The sequence below is a fragment of the Heptranchias perlo genome, unplaced genomic scaffold, assembly GCF_035084215.1.
Source record: "Heptranchias perlo isolate sHepPer1 unplaced genomic scaffold, sHepPer1.hap1 HAP1_SCAFFOLD_73, whole genome shotgun sequence".
Classification (NCBI taxonomy): domain Eukaryota; kingdom Metazoa; phylum Chordata; class Chondrichthyes; order Hexanchiformes; family Hexanchidae; genus Heptranchias; species Heptranchias perlo.
The window spans coordinates 2777768-2799737 of NW_027139761.1; the positions used below are offsets into that span (position 1 = coordinate 2777768).

At 44.0% G+C, this 21970-nt stretch overlaps 3 non-coding genes across 3 annotated transcripts; all 3 read left to right on the forward strand.

Moving 5' to 3' along the window:
- Positions 1-4273: 4273 nt before the first annotated feature.
- Positions 4274-4346, forward strand: trnav-aac (transfer RNA valine (anticodon AAC)). Its single transcript has one exon. It is a non-coding gene; the product is annotated as a tRNA-Val (tRNA).
- Positions 4347-8084: 3738 nt separating this feature from the next.
- On the forward strand, positions 8085-8155 carry trnag-ccc (transfer RNA glycine (anticodon CCC)). The gene has a single exon. It is a non-coding gene; the product is annotated as a tRNA-Gly (tRNA).
- An 8700-nt stretch (positions 8156-16855) lies between these two features.
- Positions 16856-16937, forward strand: trnas-gcu (transfer RNA serine (anticodon GCU)). The gene has a single exon. It is a non-coding gene; the product is annotated as a tRNA-Ser (tRNA).
- Positions 16938-21970: the final 5033 nt, after the last annotated feature.

Sequence of the window (21970 nt, forward strand, 5' to 3'; positions counted from 1 at the left end):
TGTCGTGCTGAAGTCTTGTGCTCCAGAACTAGCCGCCCCTCTCGCCAAGCTGTTCCAGTACAGCTAAAACACTGGCATCTACCCGACAATGTGGAAAATTGCCCAGGTATGTCCTGTCCAAAAAAGCAGGACAAATCCAATCCGGCCAATTACCGCCCCATTAGTCTACTCTCGATCATCAGCAAAGTGATGGAAGGTGTCGTCGACAATGCTATTAAGGGGCACTTACTCACCAATAAACTGCTCACCGATGCTCGTTTGGGTTCCGCCAGGACCACTCAGCTCCAGACCTCATTACAGCCTTGGTCCAAACATGGACAAAAGAGCTGAATTCCAGAGGTGAGGTGAGAGTTACAGACCCTTGATATCAAGGCAGCATTTGACCGAGTGTGGCACCAAGGAACCCTCGTAAAATTGAAGTCAATGGGAATCAGGGGAAATCTCTCGAGTGGCTGGATTTATACCTAGCACAAAGGAAGATGGGAGTGGTTGTTGGAGGCCAATCATCTCACCCCCAAGACATTGTTGCAGGAGTTCTTCAGGGCAGTGCATTAGGCCCAACCATCTTCAGCTGTTTCATCAATGACCTTCCTTCCATCATAAGGTCAGAAAGGGTGACGTTCGCTGATGATTGCACAGTGTTCAGTTCCATTCGCAATCCCTCAAATAATGAAGCAGTCCGAGCCCGCATTCAGCAAGACCTCGACAACATCCAGGCTTGGGCTGATAAGTGCCAAGTAACATTGGCGCCAGACAAGTGCCAGGCAATGACCATCTCCAACAAGCGAGAATCGAACCACCTCCCCTTGACATTAAACGGCATTACCATCGCCGAATCCCCCATCATCAACATCCTGGGTTCACCATTGATCAGAAACTTAACTGGACCATCCATATAAATAGTGCGGCTACAAGAGCAGGTCAGAGGCTGAGTATTCTGCGGCGAGCGACTCACCTCCTGACTCCCAAAGCCTTTCCCCATATACAAGGCACAAGTCAGGAGTGTGATGGAATACTGTCCACTGGCCTGCATGAGTGGAGCTCCAACAACACTGAAGAAGCTCGACACGATCCAGGACAAAGCCGCCCGCTTGATTGGCACCCATCCACCACCCTAAACATTCACTCCCTTCACCACCGACCCACAGTGGCTGCAGTGTGTACAATCTTTGGGATGCACTGCAGCAATTCGCCAAGGCTTCTTCGACAGCACCTCCCAAACCTACGACCTTTTCCACCAAGAATGACAATGGCAGCAGGCACATGGGAACAATACCACCTGCACGTTCCCCTCCAAGTCACACACCATCCCGACTTCGAAATATATCGCCGTTCCTTCATCACTGCTGGGTGAAAATACTGGAACTCCCTACCTAACAGCAGTGTGGGATAACCTTCACCACACGGACTGCAGCGGTTCAAGAAAGCGGCTCACCACCACCACTCAAGGGTGATTAGGGATGGGAAACAAATGCTGGCCTCGCCAGCGACGCCCACATCCCATGAACGAATATATATAAAAAAACTTAAATACTGTGGCTACAATAGCAGGTCAGAGGCTGGGCATTCTACGGCGAGTGACTCAGCTCATGACTCTCCAAAATCTTTCTACCATCTACAAGGCACAAGTCAGGAGTGTGATGGAATTCCCTCCACATGCCTGGACGAATGCATCTTCAAAAACAATCAAGAAGCTGGGCACCATCCAGGACAAAGCAGCCCGATTAATTGGAACCCTATCCACCATCTTTAACATTCACTCCCTCCAGCGCACCGTGGCTGCAGTGTGTACCATCTACAAGATGTACTGTAGCAATGCAATTCGACAAGGCTTCTTCGACAGCACCACCCAAACCCGCGACCTCTACCAGCTAGAAGGACAAGAGCAGCAGGCGCATGGGAACAACACCACCTGCACGTTCCCCTCCAAGTCACACACCACGCTCACTTGGCGCTGGGTCAAAATCCTAGAACTACCTGCCTAACTGCACTGTGGGAGAACCTTCACCACACGGACTTCAGCGGTTCATGAAGACGGCTCACCGTCACCTTCTGAAGGCCAATTATGGATACACAATAAATGCTGGCATTGCCAGCGACGGTCACTTCCCATGAAATCATAGATTTCGGAGAAAGGTTGCAGCACGGAAGGAGGCCATTCGGCTCTATATAACAGCAATCCAGCTCGTCCCACTCACCCACCGTTTCCCCGTAGCTGTGCAATTCTTTTCCTTTCAAGTAATTATCCAGTTCCTTTTTGAAGGCCATGATTGAATCTGCCTCCACCACCCCCTCGGGCATTGCATTCCAGGTCCTAACCATTCGCTGTGTAAAGAAGTTTTTCCTCATGTCACCTTTGGTTCTTTTGCCAGTCACCTGAAATCTATGTCCTCTGTTTCTTGACCCTTCTGCCAATGAGAACAGTTTCTCTCCATCTATTCTGTCCAGACCCATCATCATTTTGAATACCTTAATTAATTCTACTCGCAACCGTCTCTGTTCCAAGGAGAACAACGCAACTTCTCCAGTCTATCCAAGTAACTAAAGTCTCTCATCCCTGGAATCATTCCAGTAAATCTTTTCTGCACCCTCTCGAAGGCCTTCACATTTTTCCTAAAGTGCGGTGCACAGAACTGGACACAATACTCCAGTTGTGGCCAAACCAGTGTTTGATAAAGGTTCATCATAACGTCCATGCTTTTTTACTCTATGCCTCTATTTATAAAGCCCAGGATCCCGTATGATTTTTAACGGCTTTCTCAACCTGCTCTGCCACCTTCAAAGATTTGTGCACATAAACCCCCAGAACTCTCTGAACCTGTGCCCCTTTTAGATTTGTGCCCTCTAGTTTATATTGCCTCTCCTCGTTCTTCCTACCGAAATGTATCACTATGCATGTTTCTGCGTTAAATTTGATCTGCCATGTGTCCGCCATGCAGCCAGTCTGTCTATCGCCTCTTGAGGTGTATCACTATCCTTCACAGTGTTTACCGCCATTCCAAATTTTGTGTCATCTGCAAATTTTGAAGTTGTGCCCAGTACACCCAAGTCCAAGTCATTAATATATATGAAGAAAAACAGTGGTCCCATCACTAACCCCTGGGGAACAACACTGTACACCTCCCTCCAGTCCACAAAACAACCGCTCACCACTACTTTCTGTTTCCTGTCCCTTAGCCAATTCTGTATCCATGTTTCTATTGCCCCCTTTATCCATGGGCCGCAATCTTACTGATAAGCCTACAGTGGGGCACTTTATTAAATGCCTTTTCAAAGTCCATATACACCGTATCAACTGCATTGCCTTCACCTACCCTCTCTGTTATCTCATCAAAATATTCCATCAGGTTAGTTAAACTCGTTTTGCCTTTAACTAATCCGTGCCGGCTTTCCCTAATCAATCCACACTCGTCCAAGTGATTGTGAATTCTGTCCCGGATTATCGTTTCTAAAAGTTTCCCCAACACTGATGTTACCTGACTGGCCTCTTGTTGCTGGGTTCACCCTTGCACTCTTTCTTGAACAAGGGTGTGACATTTGCAATTCTCCGCTCCTCTGCACCACTGCCGTATCTTTGGATATTTGGATGATTATGGCCAGTACCTCTGCAATTTCCCCTCTTACTCATATCAGCAACCGAAGATGCATCCCATCCGGATCGGGTGACTTATCTACTTTAAGTGCAGATAGCCTTTCAAGTACCTCTTTTTTATCAATGTTTCGACCATCTGGTATCTCAACTATATCTTCCTATACTGTAACTCTGGCAGCATCTTCATCTTTGGTAAAGACAAATGCAAAGTATTCATTTAGTCCCTGAGCCACCCACTCTGCCTCCATGAGTAGATCTCCTTTATGGTCATTAATCAGAGTAGGGCTCTTACGACCCGTTTAATGTTTACATGCCTGTGGAAGACTTTTGGATTCCCTTTTATGTTGTCCTCCAGTCTATTCTTATACTCTCTCTTTGACCCTCTTATTTCCTCTTTCACATCCCCTCTGAACTTTCTGTATTCTGCCTGGTGAATGAATACATTAAAAAAAAAGTTAGGATTTCCGTCAGCCTGAAACAAAAAGTTATTAGTTGATTAATGGCGATTTGAACAATTATTCGTCTTTTTTCAGAGTTTAATGAGTATTGCGAAATTAATACAGTAAACTATTTTGTAGAAGTTAATCCCCTGAACGGGAAAGGGACCCGTCTCCCACACTGAGAGCATTTGCAGACGGCAGCTATCATTTGAGGGTTTCCTATAAGATTGTGTGCAACAGCGTTTCTGTAGTGTAGTGGTTATCACATTCGCTTAACACGCGAAAGGTCCCCGGTTCGAAACCAGGCAGAAACATTTTGAAAACGTTACCCACTAAAATTCAATAAGTGTGAAAAAAGCAAGAATTCAGCCGAGCGGTTAAGTCAATCGATTATTAATGTATTTTGCTCTCCACGCGTGGGTTCGAATCCCATCCTCGTCGGTATTGTGTTGAAGTCTTGTTTCTCTCATTCACTCCATCCAGAAGGTGTGGCTGTCAGTCCAATGCTTCTCGAAACGGCAGACGGAGCTTTTTGCGTTGTTTGCTGCAATCAACAACAGTTCTTTCCACGAAGGTGTTGAGATTGTGAGATCGCGACGTAACAAACGGACAACGGTGTCCTGGTAAAAAGAGTCTATCTTATGGTCAACGTCAGAGAAACTAATCGACCATAATTGTGATTTATATCCCGGATCATTCCGTGTCTGTGTCTGTTCAAAAGGGATGTGCTGTAAGTCCCGGATCATTCCGTGTCTGTGTCTATTTAAAAGGGATGTGCTGTATGTCCCGGATCATTCTGTGTCTCTGCCTGCTTAAAAGGGATGTGCTGTAAGTCCCGGATCATTCTGTGTCTCTGCCTGCTTAAAAGGGACGTGCTGTAAGTCCCGGATCATTCTGTGTCTCTGCCTGTTTAAAAGGGATGTGCTGTAAGTCCCGGATCATTCCGTGTCTGTGTCTGTTTAAAAGGGATGTGCTGTAAGTCCCGGATCATTCCGTGTCTGTGTCTGTTTAAAAGGGATGTGCTGTAAGTCCTGTATCATTCCGTGTCTGTGTCTGTTTAAAACTGATGTGCCGTAAATCCCAGATTATTCCGTGTCTCTGTCTGTTGAAAAGGGATGTGCCGTAAGGCCCAGATTCTTCCTTTTCTGTGTCTGTTTAAAAAGCTGTGCTGTAAGTCCCGGATCATTCCGTGTGCGTTTCACCCGATTTTCTTGATACCTTTTTTCCTTCCGAACTGAAATGACGATCCTCTCTCGAGGAGAAGGTTCACCGCCTGCATCGGGCAACTGGTAGGAAAAATAACAAAAACTGATCAGACCAAGTTCATTCTGCTGGGCTTCCATTCCAACCTCCGCACTCTATCCCCCATTCACCCCCCCCCCTCCCCCAGATATTATAATCTGCGATATTCATAAGGGAATGGCGAAGCCGAATATCACGATTATAATGTTCTTGTTTCGTCAACACTGAATAGCATCAATTGTAATGATTCAGAAGGTAATCATGGAATCCTACAGCACAGAAGGAGGCCATTCGGCCGTCGTACCTGTGCTGGCTCTTTCGAAGACCTTTCCATTTCGACCCACACCCCTGATTTTTCCCCATAACCCTGCAAATTTGTCCTCTTCAATATGTCCAATTGCCGTTTGAATGATCCTGTGGAATCTGCTTCCACCATCCTTTCAGGAAGTGCGTTCCAGATCTTAACAAACCCTCAGTGTGAAACAATTCTCCTCAATTCCCCTCTAGTTCTTTTCCCAATTATTTTAAATCTATGACCTCTGGTTACCGACCCACTTCCCAGAGGAAACAGTTTCTCCCCACTTGCTCTTTCAAAACCTCTCATTATTTTGAATATCTCTATTAGGTCTCCCGTTAATCATCTCTGCTGTAAGGAGAATAATCCCACCATCTCCAACCTCTCCATATAACTGAAGTCCCTCATCATTGGTATCATCCAGGTCAACTTGCTCTGAATCCCCTTCAATGCCTTTTCATCCTTAAGTGTGGTGTCCAGAACTGTACATATCGTCCAGCTGAGGCCTAACCACTGATGTGTAAGGATTAGTATGACTTCCTTTTTTTGTATTCAATGCCCCTATTTACAAAGCAAAGTATCCCTTATGCTTTCTAAACCGCCTTAACAACTTGCCGTGTTTTGTGAATATGCACCTCCAGGTTCCTCTGCTCTTGCATAAATTGTTCCATTTAGATTATACTAACTCTCCATGTTCTTCTTCCAAAAGTGCATCACTTCACACTGATCTGCATTAAATCTGACACGTGACTGCCCATTTCACCATTCTGTCCATGTCCTCCTGAAATCTGCTACTGTCTTCCTCACTATTTTCAACTTTTTCAACTTTTGCAATATCCGCAAACTTCGAAACTGTACTCCCTACTGCCACATCCAAGTCATTTATATATAACAAGAAAAGCAATAGTCCTGGTACCGACCCCTGGGGGATCCCACTGCATGTTTCCCTCCAGTCAGAAAAACATCCGTTCACCACTACTCTCTGCCTCCTATCCCTTAGCCAATTACGTGCCCGCATTACCACTGGTCCTTTAACCCCACGTGCTTCTAGTTTTCGAATAAATCTGTTACGTATTAATTTCTAAAATGTTACCTGAGAATAGCTGTCACCCCGTTATCTTATTCTTAAGCAATGAGAATACAGATATTAAGGCCGAGTGATAGATCAGGTGCATTCCCATTACCCGGAGGTGACGGGACCTGAGGAGGGGAAGGCCCATCTGGGCCTTCAGATGTTCCGTCTCCGTTTTCCGAAAACAGAGACGGAACATCGCAAAGATCATCCCGTCGAAATACAACATTTGACTGAAGATCCGACAGCCATGTTCCATCCGGACCTAGCCGTTCAAGGAAGTCCATCAGGGGAAAACACAGAGAGAGAGAAGAAATGCAGACATAGGTAGAGAGAAGCACGCAAAGAAAATAATAGCATAAATCTCCACATTCGGTGATTAAGCTGAATTTAAGGTGCAGCTTAAATTAAACCCCATATCGTGAAATGTTATAGGTAAACATTTGGCTGGATTATCTCTTTATCACTGAGAGAAGCACTGCCTGGTAATTACAGCTCATATTTATTTGAGCATTTCGCACTATGAGTGTGAGTTGGTTTTGAACGCCCAGGTGAATTTCAAAGTCCACGCCTTGCATAATTCGCTCGTTAACCCACAGGTACCGCGCGGCTGTGAAACAGGCTGCACAGGAGCTTTGCAGACAGTATATTCATGACATATGTCCAACGCTACACGTGCAACCTGCAGCTGTGTGTCCATTAGCGGTTCAGTGGTGGAACCCTCGTCTGCCGGTGGGAAACCAGGGGTTTGGTTCCAGGCCAATGCAGCATCCTTTACCTTTTCATTCTGCACACATGAGATCGCCTGAATTGTGATAAATTCACGTGCCGGCTTCAATCTGTAAAACTTCTTGAAAGATTATCTTCATTTCGTCTACGTGTGTTACGTGGACAAACCCTCTGCATTCTGTCCTCTGGTGCTCAAACATGCTCTGCTGGAGATAAGTCAAGCCTGCCTTCTGCACCGCTGAAAAGATGTGAGAAACCAATTGGTGACTTTGGATTAAAAATGGGGACACAACGGGGCTCATCCGGTTTGAACCAGTGAAACTCCCTGAGCAAAAATCAGACCCAAAGGCAACGGAGATGTTCAGCCAGGGTAAAATTCCACTCCCATATACCCGATCCGCCATCCTTTCAGAACGCTCTGTCCATCCAATCTCGCTTCTTGCACCATGTACGATGCAGAGCAATATCAGGTTCGACACCAATTATTTCATATCAACAATATTACTCTCTCTTTATCAAATTCGTTTTGAATGTACGACTTGTAATATCAAGTAACACTTGACAGAATGAACTGCGCTGAAACGACATTGTCGTCTGTCTCGGTATCGTCACAATCTACACTGGAACACAAGTGAATTTTACTCAAATTGCTGCTTTCATTCACTATGAGAAGGAAGAGACGGAAGTGGACATTTGCAACGAGACAATGTGCCAGCATTGGTGGTTCAGTGGTAGAATTCTCGCCTCCCACGCGAGAGACTCGGGTTCGATTCCCGGCCAATGCAGGGTCGCTTTGTTTTCTGCACCAATGGGGAACTGGAGTTGGCCATTTTGCCCCTCGAGACTGTTCCGCAATTCAATGAGATGATGGCTGATCTGTGACCAACCTCCACAGAACCGCCTGAGCATCATCGACCTTAATTCCTTTGGTTCACAAAAACCTGTCAAACTCAGGTTTAAAATTAACAATTAAGCTCGCATCAACTGCTGTTTGCGACAGAGAGTTCCAAACTTCTACCTCCCTTTTCTTGTGGAAGTGTTTCCCAACTTCACTCCTGCAATTGCTGACTATAATATTGATGCTTTGTCCCCTCGTCCCAGGCACCCAACGAGCAGAAATAGTTTCTCTCTATCTACCCCAACAATTCCCTTAATATCTTGAAAACTTCGATAAAATCAGCCCTTAACCTCCCAAATTCCAGGGTAAACAACCCTAGTTTGTGTAATCTCTCGTCGGAATTTAACCCTTGGAGTCCAGGTATCATTCTAGTAAATCTACACTGCACTCCCTCCACAGCCAATATATCCTCCCTCAGGTGCGGTGTCCAGAACTGAACACAGTACTCCAGGTGTGGTCTAACCAGAGCTTTGAATAGCTGTAGCATAATGTCTATTCTCTAGTATTCTATTCCTCTAAATATAAAGGCCAGCATTACATTAACCTTTTTGATTATTTTCTGCACCTGTCCATGACATTCTAATGACTATGCAGCTGCACCCCGAAGTCCCTTTGGACCAGTTTCCAGCATTTCATCATTTAGAAAGTATTCTGAAATATTATCTTTAGGTCCAAAGTGGATGACCTCACAATGGACTAAATTGAAATCCATTTGTCACAGTTTTGCCCATTCATTTATTATATTAATGTCTCTCTGTAATATTGTTCTTCCATCTGCACTGCGGACAATGCTGCCCATCTTGGTGTTATCTGCTAATTTGGATATGTGGCTTTCTATCCTGTCATCTAATATCAATGAGGCCGCCTGAAGGTAAATTCACATCGAGCTTCAATCTCCTCATCAGCTTGAGACATTTATTTACTTCACATGTGTTTCGCCTTGGAAAGTTCCGTACTCTCTCCTCTGGATCTTAAAATTGCTCTGGATATAATTCAATTCGACCAACAGCAACACTGAAAAGGTATCAGAAGCCAATTGGTGACTTTTCACAAAAAGCCTTGTGGTTGTATGGGTCGTCGTGGATTCGAACCCGGCATCATTCGTATCATTAATCATTAAAATCTCCAAAGTGAGAATCATACCCCGAGAACAACAAACCACTGTAGCTGACGTCGTGCAGCCAGTATAAATGTCCGCTGTCTCCCACAGCCGATCAGCCATCTTTCAGACCGCTTCTGTCCATCCCATCTCGTTTTCTATTCAGGTGTACAGCAATATCAACTTGCACACTAACTATTTCCAGTCACCAATATTAGTCTCCCTTTATCAAATGGTTTTGACTGTACGACCTGTATTATCAAGTAAGACGTTTCACAATTAGTTGTTCTGAAACTACCTTGCTTGGGAGGATACTGAGAGGTGTAGATGAACAGAGGGATCTTGGAGTGTATATCCACAGATCCCTGAAGGTAGATGGACAGGTAGATAAGGTGGTTAAAAGGCATGCAGGATACTTTCCTTAATTAGCCGAGGCATAGACTGTAACAGCAGTGAGGTTATGCTGGAACTGTATATAACATTAGTTAGGCCACAACTTGAGTACTGCGTGCAGTTGTGGTCATCACATGACAGGAAAGATGTGATTGCACTGGAGACTCGTGACTCCCCAAAACCTTTCTAACATCTACAAGGCATAAGTCAGGAGTGTGATGGAATGCTCTCCACTTGCCTGGATGAGTGCAGCTCCAACAACACTCAAGAGGCTCGACACAACCCAGGAAAAAGCAGCCCACTTGATTGGCACCTCATCCACCACCCTAAACATTCACTCCCTTCACCACCAGCGCACCGTGGCTGCAGTGTGTACCATCCACAAGATGCACTTCCCAAACCCGCGACCTCTCCCACCTGGAAGGATAAGTGCTGAAGGCGCATATGAACACCGCAACCTGCACGGCCCCTCCAAGTCACACACCATCGTTACTTGGAAATATATCGCCGTTCCTTCATCGTCGCTGGGTCAAAATCCTGGAACTCCGGACCTCGCAGCACTGTGGGAGAACCTTCACCACACGGAGAGCAGCGGTTCAAGAAGGCGGATCACCTCCATCTTCTCAAGGGCAATTAGGATTGGGCAATAAGTGCTGGCCTTTCCACCGACGCCCACATCCCATGAATGAATTAAAAAAATGTTCGGATTTCCTTCAGTCTGAAACAGAATGTTGCTGGTTGATTAATGGCGATTAAAACGAGTATTCATCTTTTTACAGAGTTTAATGATTTTTGCTAAATTAATACAATAAACTATTATGTAAAATTTAATTCCCTGAACGGGAATCTGACCCGGCTCTCGCACTGAGAGCATTTGCAGACGGCATGTATCTCCTGAGTTAAGCCGATATGCATTTACACAGTTGACCTTTCGTTGTGTATTAATTATCACGTTCGTCTAACACACTAAATAACCCTGGTTGGAAACCGAGCGGAAATATTTTGAAAATGTGATCCACTAACATTTAATAAATATAAATAAAGCAAGAATTCACTCTGTCGTTAAATATGAATAAAATACAGCACCTCATAGAACCTCTGCACAGTTCTACACAAACTCAAGCATTACAGAGATACCGACAGTGTCTCTCCCTCACTCCCTTTTCCTGCCCTAACGGTGCAGAAAGCCCCTCTCAAAGCTGCAAATTGCGACTGTTTTCAGTTGATTTGTGAGAGATCATTAAAGAATCCTGCAGCGCTGCCTCGGTTAATACCTACAGTTCTAAACAGCACTGCATCCATCAGTTTTTCGATTTCGATGTTCCCCAGCTCCCGGATTGAGTGAGGCCATGACAGCGATAACATTCAGGCCGCCTGTCCGGCCCCGCTCTCTCCAATCACACGTTGCTGGCGGAAAGCAGCGAATGCCGCCGAAGAAAGCGCTTTTCTGTCCATCCCTGGGAAATAAGATACCACCGAAGCTTTGACAGCACATCGCAGCATCGCCTGTCCCGCAGTTGTTGCTCCGCTGCAAAGACAGAATTTGCCAGCTGTTTCAAAATTTACAGCCTGAACCAGACTTTGAACCTTCAGATCATTATCGGTTTTAAAAGTCCGATGTTCTCCCGACTGAGCTACCCGGACTCGCGATTAGAAAAGTTTCCATTATGCAGATTCCTGTGCTCGGAATTATCCCTCGTTGACGTCGAACCATGATGAGGATCCCTTTTTGAAAATTCTCAGTGACGTGTTGAGGAGAATCCTTGTTTCTGTTGAACATGATGTGAGAAACGTGGACAGTGAACTCTTGAGGTTACAATTCTTCTTGTTTGTGCCAAATGTCCTGTCATTCGTTCGCACCAATTAAAATAACACTTTACCCAATGGCTCAAAAGCTGAACTTGCCCCACACGGGAGTTGGAAAAAACCTCACGAACTTTCAGCGTATTAACATCTGTAAACTGAATAATTTCATCCGTTACACAGTGACACCAGGCAGCAGATTTCCCTTCCAAATTTTCCCCACACGAAACTTCCAACCGATGAATATCCGCTAAACGAAAGGAAGAATTGCTTGTTTGGTTCTTTAGATTTAAAGATCTGGTACCGGCCCCTTTGCCATATCAGCTGCCGCTAATGGTCCCCTCTCCCCCTATAAACAAGTAAACTCACACCTGCTATTGCAAGACGGTAGACCAGAGGAACCCAAGTGCCCACGTGGGAACACTAAGAAGTAGATGCGTTATGGAACATATCAGTTGAACCTTGAACTCCGGTCAAAATGTTCCACTGTTCTAGGTGAGGCTAAAACTCACAACCTGGGCATTTTTGGAGCATCATAAGAGTACAGCACGCTGACCGTTTGCGCCACAAGAGCAGCGCACAATCGGTAACATCTGTGCTCCCGTCAAACAGCTTCATTTTCCGTCTCCCAATTATCGCTTTGTGATCTTTCTCCAATTTCTCCAAGAAGCCTCCAATCAAGATGCGCTTCTATAAATATCCGCAGTGACCGTTAAAAGTCGTGGAATCTGAAACAAAACCCCAGAAGATAAGAACTTTTATTTGTATTATTATTAACTAAAGGACAATTTTTGATGGCACTTGAAGGAGGATTTGGATAAAGTGTGAAATGAAACTGAGAAACTCTCTCTGGGATGTCGTTGATGGAAGAGATGGGAGTTATTTCATTTGAAAACCGAGGCTCGGAACTTCCTGATGGAGAAGTGTGACAGAAGATTGTGGTTAGTGGCAGTTGTCCAGGCGATCTGGAGGAGAGGGAGAAAAGTCAAAGTCACAGCCGTGACAGCTCAAGTGCTCTGCTTATCTGTAATATTTTAAAAGTAATGTACAGTACAGGGCAAACCGATTTGGTATCGGTTATCAAAAATACTGAAGGATACAGGTTCAAAGGCGGATTTGTGAAGAGGGAACGGATTTAACCGCCAGACCGAAATCATTCCACATGAATCTGAAGCGTCTTGAGGAAAACGGCAGCGCGAACTGTTATGTTCGTGTCATCACTTCAAAGACCCTCCAATTACCGACAGTATCTTTGAACGAGTTGTGCACAAAACCGTGAGTGAAGCCGCTTTGCATTTTTCAAACGTGTAGGTGACGATATTGGCGTTAATAAGGGTCGATTTCAATTATTTGAAATCTCACCATAACTCTTGACCCGAAAATCGACGATAAAATCGGGTTTTTCCTGTAGGTCGTGAATTGAAGGGAAAGCCGCATCAAACAGATCAGAGAAATGAAGAGCAGAAAATGTGGATGAAATTTGCACGAGTGAAAATCCCTGTTTTTCGGAAGACTCAGTCCCCAATGGTGGAGAGGATTGATATTTCGAGCTGTTATTCACCAGCCTAAACTTCAGTAATTTCCTGTTTGCTGACAATGAGATGAGACGGAATGAACAGGTCTAACGATCCGGTCTGTAACACAGGACAATGATTCAGTGCAGCTCGTTACCCAGTCACTGGGCTCCGTTATAGCCGCTCCTGTCAGCAACACACAAAGATAAATAGTAAATCGGAAACAGAAAGAGTTAATATATAACACTTTATAGCAATCACCATTTTTTCCCTCTTCCCGGCTTTTAAAACAATCTGTTTCACAGTTTGTCAAACCCAAAACAGCCTCTGGGATTTGCTGATCGAGAATTTCAGTGGAAATTGGGACCGTCACTTAGTATCGGAACAAATATACCCGCTGAGGTTTCGGGGTTGTTACTGGTTTATTTATATCAGTGAGTGACTGGTTTTAAACTAGGTGAGGATCTAAACCTGAGGTGAGAGCCTGGGATAGACAAGAGATTCTTCAATGTATCAAGTTAAATTACACTGATTCCACCAACACTGGACATCACATCCCTTAAACATTGTTACCTGTTACTATCTAAAACTGGTGAGGGTGGAAATGGGAAATAACTGAAGAAAACCTTCATTGTATCCAACTTATTATTATTATACAAACAATGCACAGCCTATCCCATAAAACAGACTCAATGTAAAACCAGTCGCCAGTTCCAGAGCCGCTGTGCCTGTTATGTGATTTGCATCCGATTCTGACTGACTTAGCATCAGACGCGCTCCCGTCAACAGTAAACGGACGGGGCCGGATCCATAAGAGAAAAATGAGGACCGACCTCCGCATAACCTGTCTTCATAATTTAACCATTTTAGCCCCGGTATCATTCTGGTCATTCGGCGCTGAACCCACTCCAAGGCCAATATTTCCTTCCTGATGTGTGGTGCCCAGAGCTGAATGCAGTACTTTAAATGGGGTCTCAGCAGAGATTTCTATCTGTAACCTTCTCCCCCCCCCCCGCCCCCTTGAATACCAGCTTCCTTGAGATAAAGGCCAACATGCCATGAGACATTTATTTTAATTTTTCTACCATTCCATTGGCTTTGAGCGATTTCTGTACTTGGACCCCGAAACCTCTCTGCTCCTCCACAGTTCCTAGCTTCTCACCATTTAGAGAATACTCTGATCTATCTTGCTTCAGTCCAAAGTAGATGAACTCACACTTCTCCATATTGAAAGGTTGAACAGACTGGAACTCTTCTGTACAGAAAAGAGAAGGCTGAGGGGTGACCTGATATAGGACTTTAAGATTATGCAAGGGTTTGATAGGTTAGACGTAGATAAGGTGTTTGCATTTGTGGAGGTGGGGACTCCAAATCATTGGGGCAATGAATATAAGGTAGTCACTATTTAATTCAACATGACATTCAAGAGGAACACATTTACCCAGAGAGTAGTTAGAATGTGCAATTCGCTCCCACAAAGAGTAGTTTAGGCGAATAGCATGGATTCGTTTACAGCGAAGCTGTAAACGAATGGAGGAGAAAGGAATATAAGGGTTTGCTCATAGGGTTAGATGAAGAGGGGTTGGCGGAGGCGTGTTTGCAGCATGAACACCGGCATTGTCTAGTTGGGCCGAATTGCCTGTTTCCGTGATGTACATTCTCTGTAATTCTATGTTACTCCATCTGCCACAGTTTTGCCAACTCATTTAATCTATCAGTTTCCATTGGCAACTTTATGCTTCCATCCACACGACTCACTGTGACACCTATCTTGGTGTCAGCGACACACGTGGATATACGGCTCTCTATTCCTTTGTCTACATCATTTATATGCAGGGTCTCTGTCTCCCACCTTCTAACCAACTCCCTACCCATTTCATTAGGTTGCCTTAAATTCTACGCACCGTCATTGTCGTTAACAGTCTCTTATATGGTACCTTATGGAATACTTCTGGAAGTCAATATCATATATAACAACCATGGACACTCCATCATCTGCCACGTTAGTTACATCTTCATAAAGTTCAACTAGTTTTGTTAGACTTGACTTACCCTTTACAAATCCATGCTGGCTCTCTCTGATCAATTCATGTTTATCCAAGTGCTCAATCTTTCTTTCCCTAATAACGGATACTGGCAACTTCCCCGCAACGGATGTCAGACTAATGGGACTATAATTTCCAACATCATCTCTGCTACCCATCCCAAATAATGGAGTGACATTGAAATTGTTTCCATCAAAGGAACAATTCCTGAATCAAGAGAGTTTGAACGATCATGACTAAAGCATGTACAATTTCCTCACCGAGTCCTCTCATTCCCCTGGGATGGTAACCATCAGGTCCTGGAGATTTGTCTATCTTTAATCTAATTATTTTCTCCATTGCCATTATTTTACTTATACTGAATCCCCTTAATTTATTTACAGTTTTCCTCATATCTCTGATATGTTAGCCTCATTTATTTCTGTGAAGAACGAAGCAAAGTAAATATTTCGCAACTCGACATTTCATGATTTTCAATTACAATATCACCTCCATCTGTCTTTAAGCGGCCCACATTACTCTAAGCCTCCCTTCTTTCACTTAATATACTGGTAAAAATCTTGACAGTTGTCCTCATTTTCCAACAGGATTTTCTCCTTTTCCCTGTTTGGACCTCTTCCGGTTTTTAATTTTCAGCACCGCAATAAACAATACTTTGCTGTAAAGTTCGTCTCAATAGTTCTTCACTTTCAGAGCGAGAATTGTCTAAACTGGTAATTTATTTAATGTAACAAACATAAGTACACATACTCATCCGTATATCAACGCATTGATGGACACACAAAGATGAACACAATGAGATATGCAGGCAGCATCGGGATGCACAGGTGAACGGACAAGCGAAACAGACAAAGATGAAACGGTCTGAACCCCAAAGAGACAGTGACGTATCGCTGATAGATATTAGTGAGAGGAGTGGGGGGTCAGTTGTTGTGAATGGGCGCTGTGGCTTAGTTGGTTAAAACATCTGTCTTGCAGACAGGAGATCCTGGGCTCAACTCCCAGCAGTGCTTTGCATAACTAGTTACTTTTAACTAATTTGTGGAATTCAGCGACAAAATGACACTTTGGAATTGGTATTTGTTCAGGTTTGAGGAGGAAACGGATATCAAATTGACTCTTCGAAAACGCCCTTTCATTGTTCAGTCAGACCTCTCATAAAATGTGTCTGTAACGGGTTAACTGAAAGACACGTTCTTGTTTCTGGGCTCGTTGGGGTCAGGGTGGAATTCACGATTTGAGGTTCACACGCGGAAGTAGTCCGAATTTGGACCGAGACTTGTGATCTTGACCTGCGGTGAAAATCTTTGCAAAGAGGAAAATTAAGTCCTCAAATCACTCAACCTGAATCTTCAGACCCCGATGAAATATATCCCAGGCTGTTAACAGAAGCAAGGAAGGAATTAACGGAGGCTCTGACCATAGTTTTCCAATACTCCCTGGTTACAGGTGATATGCCGAAGGAATGGTGGACTGCTAAAGTTGTACTGTTGTATCAGTGCAGGTCAAAGGCTGGATATTCTGCGCCAAGTGACTCACCTTCTAATTCCCTGAAGCCGTTCAACCATCGACAAGGCGCAAGTTGAGTGAATTGGAGTTTCATGTGATGGTCATCGACCTGAAACGTTAGCTCTGTCTCCATGTGTAAAGACCTGCTGAGGAAAAACACATTTGCAGTTTTTGTTTCAGTATTTTCATTTTGAATAAAGGGGCTTTCCCGTATCTTCGCATGCGACGAGGTGGCCGAGAGGTTAAGGCGATGGACTGCTAATCTATTGTGCTGTGCACGCGTGGGTTCGAATCCCATCCTCGTCGTCATTGTGTTTAAGTTTTGTTTCTCTCATTCAGTCCACCCAGTTGGTCTGGTTGAAGTCCCATCCTTCTCGAAACGGCAGACGGAGGGGTTTGCATTGTTTGCTGAAATAAGCAACAGTTCCTTCCAAGAAGGTGTTGAGATTGTAAAGTCGCGAAGTATCAAATTGTACATTGGTGTCATTGTAAAAAGAGTAAATCTTATGATCAACATAAGAGAAACTTATGTACCATAATTATGATTTCTGTCCGGATCATTCCGTGTCTGTGTCTGTTTAAAAGGGACGTCCTGGAAGTCCCGGATTATTTCGTATCTGTGTCTGTTTAAAAGGGGTGTGCTGTAATTCCCGGATCATTCTGTGTGCGTTGTACTCGATTTTCTTGATACCTTTTTCCTTCTGAACTGAAATGACGATCCTCTCTCGAGAAGAAGGTTCACCGCCTGTTTCGGGCAACTGGTGGGAAAAATATCAAAAACTGATGAGACCAAGTTCATTCTGCTGGGCATCCATTCCAATCTCCGCACTCTATCCCCCATTGAGACCCACCCCCGCCTGGACATTATAATCTGCGATATTCATAAGGGAATGGAGAAGCCGAATATCACCGTTATAATTTTCTTGGTTGCTCAACAATGAATAGCTTCAATCGCAATGATTCAGAAGGTAATCATAGAATCATAGAATCTTACAGCACAGAAGGAGGCCATTCGGCCGTCGTGCCAGTGTCGGCTTTTTCGAAGACTTGTCCAAATTAGACCCACACCCCAGATTATTCCCCATAACCCTGCAAATTAGTCCTCTTCAATTATGTCCAATTGCCTCTTGAGCGACCCTATGGAATCTGCTTCCACCATCCTTTCAGGAAGTGCGTTCCTGATCTTAACAACCATCTGTGTGAAAATAATTCTCCTCAATTCCCCTCTAGTTCTTTTGCCAATTATTTTAAATCTATGACCTCTGTTTACCGACCCACTTGTCAGAGGAAACAGTTTCTCCCGACTTGCTCTTTCAAAACCCCTCATTATTTTGAATATCTCTGTTAGGTCTCCCGTTAACCATCTCTGCTGTAAGGAGAATAATCCCAGCTTCTCCAATCTCTCCATATAACTGAAGTCCCTCATCACTGGTATCATCCAGGTCAACCTGTTCTGAATCCTCTTCAATGCCTTTTTATCCTAAAGTGTGTTGCCCAGATCTGTAAAATATACTTCAGCTGAGGCCTAACCACTGATTTGTAAGGATTATTATGATTTCCTTTTTTTTGTATTCAATGCCCCTGTCTACAAAGCCACGTATCTCATACGCTTTCTTAACCGCCTTATCAACTTGCCCTGTTTTATGAATATAAACCCCCAGGTCCCTCTGCTCTTGGAACCCCCCATAAATTGTTCCATTTAGATTATACTGCCTCTCCATGTTCTTCTGCCAAAAATGCATCACTTCACACTGATCGGCGTTAAATCTGTCACGTGACCGCCCATTTCATCAGTCTGTCCATGTCCTCCTGAAGTCTGCCATTATCTTGCTCATTATTTACTACGTTGCCAAGTTTTGTATCATCCGCAAACTTCGAAATTGTACTCCCTTTTCCCACATCCAAATCATTTATATATAACAAGAAAAGCAATAGTCCTAATACCGACCACTGGGGGATTCCACTGCATATTTCTCACCAGTCAGAAAAACATCCGTTCACCACTAATCTCTTCCTCCTATCACTTAGCCAATTACTTGCCCACGTTACCACCGGCCCTTTAATCCCACGTGCTTCTAGTTTTCGAATAAGTCTGTTATGTGTTAATTTCTAAAATGTGTCCTGAAAATAACTGTAACCCAGTAATTTTATTGTTAACCAATGAGAATACAGATATTTAGACCGAGTGATAGATCGGGTTCATTCCCATTACCCGAAGGTGACGGGACCCGAGCAGGGGAAATCCCATCTGGGTTTATATTTTCCGAAAACGGAGACGGAAAATAGCAAAACTCATCCCGTCGAAATCCAACAATTGGACGAAGAACCGATAGACTTTTCCCATCCCGGATTTCCAGACCTGGCTGTTGAAGGAAGCCTGATAAGTCCATTAGGGAGCAACACCGAAAGTGAAGAAACACAGACAGAGATAGAGAGATACATGCAAAGAAAAATAGTATAAATCTCCAATTCTGTGATTGAGCAGAATTTAAGCTGCAGCTTAAAGGAAATTCGTCGCATGTCGTGAAATCTTAGACGTGTACATAGGGCTGGATTATCAATTTATTTCTGAAAAAAGTAAACACTGCCTGGTAACTACAGCTCTTATTTATTTAACCATTTCACAGTGGCGGTGTGAGCCGATTTCGAACCCCCAGTGAATTTCAAGACCATGCTTGACCCACTCGTTTGGTCACCCACAGGTAGCACGCGGCTGTAGAGCAGACTGCGCAGGCTTATCACAGGAACTTTTTCAAACTGCATGTTCCAGACACGTATCCAACGCTACACGTGCAGCCGACAGCCGTGTGTGCATTGGTGGCTCAGTGTGGAATCCTCGCCTGCCGGCGGGAAACCAGGGGTTGGTTCCAGGCCAATGCAGCTTCCTTCACCTTTTTGTATTCTGTACCCATGAGATCGCCTGAATTGGGATAAATTCATGTTCCGGGTTCAATCTGTACAACTTCTTGAAAGATTATCTTCATTTCGTCCACGTGTGTTTCGTGAAAAAACCCTCTGCATTCTGTCCTCTGGTGCTCAAACAAGCTCTGCTGGAGATTAGTCAAACCTGCCTTTTACATCGCTGAAAAGATGTGAGAAGCCAATTGGTGATTTCTGACCAAAAACGGGGACACAACGGGGCTCATCCGGGATTTGAGCCAGTAAAACTCCCTGAGCGGGAATCAGACACAAAGATCAAGTGGCAACAGAGCCGTGCAGCCCCTGTAAAATTTCGCTGCCACGCTGCCGATCCGCCATCCATTCAGCACACTATGGCCATCCAATCTCGCTTTCTTGTACGATATACGATGTAGAGCAATATCAGGTTCTAATTATTTCATATCAACAATATTAGTCTCTCTTTATCAAATTTGTTTTGAATGTACGACTTGTATTATCAAGTAACACTTTACAGAATGAATTACTCTGAAACGACATTGTCGTTTACACTCGACCATAAGTAAACTTTACTCAAATTGCTGCTTTCATTCACTATGAGAGTGAAGAGCCATGAATGTGGAGACATTAGCTACGAATTTATCAGCTGGGTTGTACCTTTCCTTTTCCTGCTGTCTCAATCTTTTTTTTCTTTACCCTTCTCTGTTATTGTTGCAAGTTAGATCAGCCATCGCCGTTCAAGGAAGCCTGAGAAGTCCATTGGGGACAACACAGAGAGACAAGAGACGGAGACATGGAGAGATGGAGAGATGCCGGCAAAGAAAATAAAGAGTAGAAAGGTTAGGTTTTGCAAACTAGCAGAATTTAAGTTACAGTTTGGGAGAGATTCCTTCTTGGGTCTTGAAATCTTGCAAGAGAAGATTGGACACAAGTTAAAATCATAGGCCTCGCTGGAGAATCTCTCATTCTGGGAGAGAGATAAATGCGGTCAATTAACTCCAATTAATCTATTTCAGCACTGAAGTGATCTTTGAACAGTAGCTCTGCGAGCAGAATTCAAACCTGCGCAGGAAAACCTCAATTAAATTTTGAATCCAACGCTTTAAACACTCGGCCACCGCAGCTGTAAACGGCATGTTCATTCAGATCGGATTCCAAATGGACACATGCTGCTGTTACAAACGCGCGCATTGATGGTGCTTGGGGTCGAATTCTTGTTGCGCTGGAGACCTTGGTTCGATTCCCGATACAATGCAGGATCATTCTGTAACAATGAGGAGCTGAAGAGCAAAAGTATACTATTTCGCCCCTCGAGCCTTATGCGCAATTCAGTGAGATCCTGGTTGACATGTAACCAAACTGCACATTATCGCATTAGCCCCATGTCCCTTAATGCCTTTGGTTAACAAAAATCTATCAATTTCAGTTTTAAAATTAACAATTGAGCTCGCATCAACTGCCGTTTGTGGAAGAGAATTCCAAACTTCTCCCTCCCTTTGCTTGCAGAAGTGTTTCCCAACTTCACTCCTGAAAGTCCTGACCCTAATATTTAGGCTGCTTCCCCGAGTCCGAGACAAGCTAACGGGCGGAAATCTTTTTTTTTCTATTTACCCCATCAGTTCCCCTTAATATTTTGAAATGTTCGATCAAATCAGCACTTAATCGACTGAATTCGAGGCAAACCCGAGTTTATGTAATCTCTCCGCGTAATTTAAACTGTGGAGTCCAGGCAACATTCTAGTAAATCGACGCTGCACTCCCCTCATAGCCAATATATCCTTCCGAAGGTGCGTTGCCCAGATCCGAAGGCAATACTCCAGGTCTGGTCTAACCAGAGCTTTGTATAACTGTATCATAATGCCTATCCACTTGTATTCTAGTCCTCTGGATATAAAGACCAACATTCCATTAACCTTTTTGATTATTTTTTGTACCTGTCCATGACATTTTAATGTTGTATGTTCATGGACCCCAAAGTCTTTTTGGACCTCCACTGTTTCGAGCTTTTCACCATTTAGAAAGTACTCTGATTTATCCTTTTAGGTCCAAAGTGGATGACCTCACACTTGACGAAATTCATATCGATTTGCCACAATTTTGCACATTCATTTATTATATTAATGCCTGTCTGTAATTTTATGCTTTCATCTGCACTGCTTACAATGCTGCCCATCTTGGTGTCATCGGCAAACTTGGATATGTGGCTTTCTATCCCGTCATCTAATGTCCGCCTGAATTGGGAAAAATCCAAATTCAGTTTCAATCTCCTCATCTTCTTGAGACATTTTATTTGCTTCATGTGTATTGGGTCGACGAAACTTCGGCATTCAGCCCACTGGAGCTCAAACATCCTCTGGATATAATTCAGTTCCACCAACAGCAAAACTGAAAAGATGTGAGAAGACAATTGGTGACTTTTCACTAAAAGGAGAAGCACATGA